The sequence below is a fragment of the Pinus tabuliformis genome, chromosome 3_2 (assembly GCF_031772625.1).
Source record: "Pinus tabuliformis cultivar Carrire ecotype Pingquan chromosome 3_2, CPIR1, whole genome shotgun sequence".
Classification (NCBI taxonomy): Eukaryota; Viridiplantae; Streptophyta; class Pinopsida; order Pinales; family Pinaceae; genus Pinus; species Pinus tabuliformis.
Window position 1 is genome coordinate 153,710,247 of NC_142302.1, and position 2,829 is coordinate 153,713,075.

Genomic DNA, 2,829 nt, shown 5'->3' on the forward strand with positions numbered 1-2,829 from the left:
TTCATTCATATGATTACGTCAGATACTATTATTTACGATGATCCTTGGATTGTCCCATCTGAATCTGAAATAGACTCATTCGGTGATGCAATGCCTTTGAGTCCATATGAAATTGCCTATGAAGCCGTGCAATCTTTTTCCGACCCAAGTTCAACCAAAATCGACCAAATGAATGTGGTCCGTGAGGAATCCCTTTTCGCGTCAACCTCGGAGTTAATAACGTTTCCCGAAGTTGTGTCATCTGATGAACAACTTTGTGAAGTCCTGTGTGTAGACGATTTACCATGGGAAGATCTCCATCATAGATCTTCGTTTTTACCTGAGGATGATCGTTTTGAAAACGATTTCTCATCAATCTTTACAACTGAATATGTCAAAGACACTCAGAGTCCAATGAAACATCCTGATTCAGAGCTGAATTTGGGAAACATTTCTTGCACTATTCCCATTGACATTTCAGTGAAGCCCGGAATTGTTGAACACATTCATATAGGTGCCTCGTGTTCAGATGACGAAATTCAAACATACAAGGCCCTATTTCAAGAATTCCGCGACGTGTTTGCCTGGTCTTATGAGGAAATGCCAGGAATTGATCCCTCCATTGTTGTTCATGAGATCAAGAGTTACCCAGATGCTAAACCCGTTTGGCAACGTCTGCGTCAGATACACCCTCAGAAAGTGGCTGCAATTAAAGCAGAAGTTGAGAAGCTGTTGAAAGCAGGTTTCATTTATCCGATCCCGTTAACGGATTGGGTATCGAATATTGTTCCGGTTAACAAAAAGCAGGGAACAATAAGAATATGTATCGACTATAGGGATATCAATCGTGCTTGTCCCAAGGACAACTATCCAATGCCCTATATCGATCAAATAATTGATGATTGTGCCGGTAGTGAAATATTTTCCTTTATGGACGGTTTTTCCGGTTACAACCAAATCAATATTCTACTTGCCGATCAACCAAAACCGGCTTTCATTTGTCCATGGGGGACATTTGCTTATTGCAAATTATCTTTTGGGCTTAAGAATTCCGGAGCCACTTTTCAAAGGGCGATGTCTTATGCATTTCATGACATCAAGCACATTGTGCAACCGTATCTCGATGATTTGCCCGCTCACTCCTTACATCGAGCTGATCACCTTGTCCATTTACGAGCAATTTTTATGAGGTGTAGGCATTATCGTATACGGTTGAACCCACACAAATGTGTCTTCTGCATAGAAGTGGGACGATTGCTGGGATTTGTAGTTTCAAAAGCCAGCATTCGCGTCGATCCCTCGAAGGTCGAAGCTATCATCAAATTGCCTCCTCCTTCGAGTCTGCGCCAACTCCAAAGTTTGCAAGGGAAAGCAAACTTTTTACGCCGATTCATTCCTAACTACGCCGAGATTACCAAGGGTTTTACCCGGTTGTTGAAACAAAATGCTCAATTCTCTTGGGATGAGATAGCTCAGAAATCTTTTGATGCGCTAAAGCACACGTTGACCCATGCACCGTTGCTGCATCCTCCCAACTACAACCAGGATTACTTTTTGTACCTCGCCGCCACTCATTCCACCATTGGAATGGTCTTAGTACAGGAAGATGAATTCGAAACGGAACATGTGATATATTATCTTAGTAGGACGTTAAATCCCACTGAGCTCAAATATTCACATGTGGAGAAATTGGCCTTGGCAGCTGTTCAAGCTGTCCAACGTTTTCGTCATTACATTCTTCTCCGTAAAATTATAGTCATTTCGGATTGCAGCAACCCTATGATCTACATTTTGACTAAACAATTGCTAGGGGGCAAGTACTCTAAATGGATTGTTATCTTGCAAGAGTTCGACTTGGAGTTTGAAAAATCTAAGTCTAAGAAATCTTTAGTTTTTGCAGAGTTGATGTGTGACTTCCCGCGTGCTGACACAGAAACTGTGGTAGAGGAACCCATTGCGGACGAATCTCTGTTTCTCATCAGCACTTTAGATCCGTGGTATGGGGATATAATCGTCTATCTCCAAACCCAATCCTTTCGGCCCGAAGCTTCAAATTCGAAACGTCGGAAAATTCGATTCCAGTCCCGACAGTACAAAATTATTGGAGATACTCTTTATCGTCGTGGGGCAGATTTGGTTTTTCGTCGTTGCTTAACTCATGAAGAGGCCGAAAGGGTTATGAATGACTGTCATTCTAGAGTGTGTGGCGGTCATATGTCTGGGTATGCCACAGCCCAGAAGGTGTTGCGTGCTGGCTACTTCTGGCCGTCCATGTTTAAAGATTGTATCATTGCGGTCCGAAAATGCCACAACTGTCAAGTGTTTGATCGCAAGATGCGCGCACCACCTACTCCTCTCCACCCTATAATTTCCGTTGGTCCTTTTGCTAAATGGGGTATCGATTTTATTACATGTAACCCTCACTCGGCCGGGGGGCATGCGTATATCATCCTTGCGGTTGATTATTTTACTAAGTGGGCCGAGGTGATGCCTACATTCGAGGCAGACGGCAAGACAGCTGTGATTTTTGTATTCAATCACATTATTGCTAGGTTTGGTGTCCCGCAAGCGATAATCACTGACCATGGGTGCCATTTTCAAAACATTATGATGACAGAACTTACAGGCCAGCTTGGTTTGCGTCACGATAGTTCAACTCCTTATTATCCACAAGCCAATGGCCTGGTTGAGTCTATCAACAAAGTTTTAGTTCTCATGATCCGACGAATCATTGGTATTCATCGGTCGAATTGGCACAACATGTTATTTTCCGCGCTTTGGGCGTACCGAACCTCAGTGAAAACATCAACAAGGTTCACTCCTTTCCAACTAGTTTATGGTTTGGAAGCA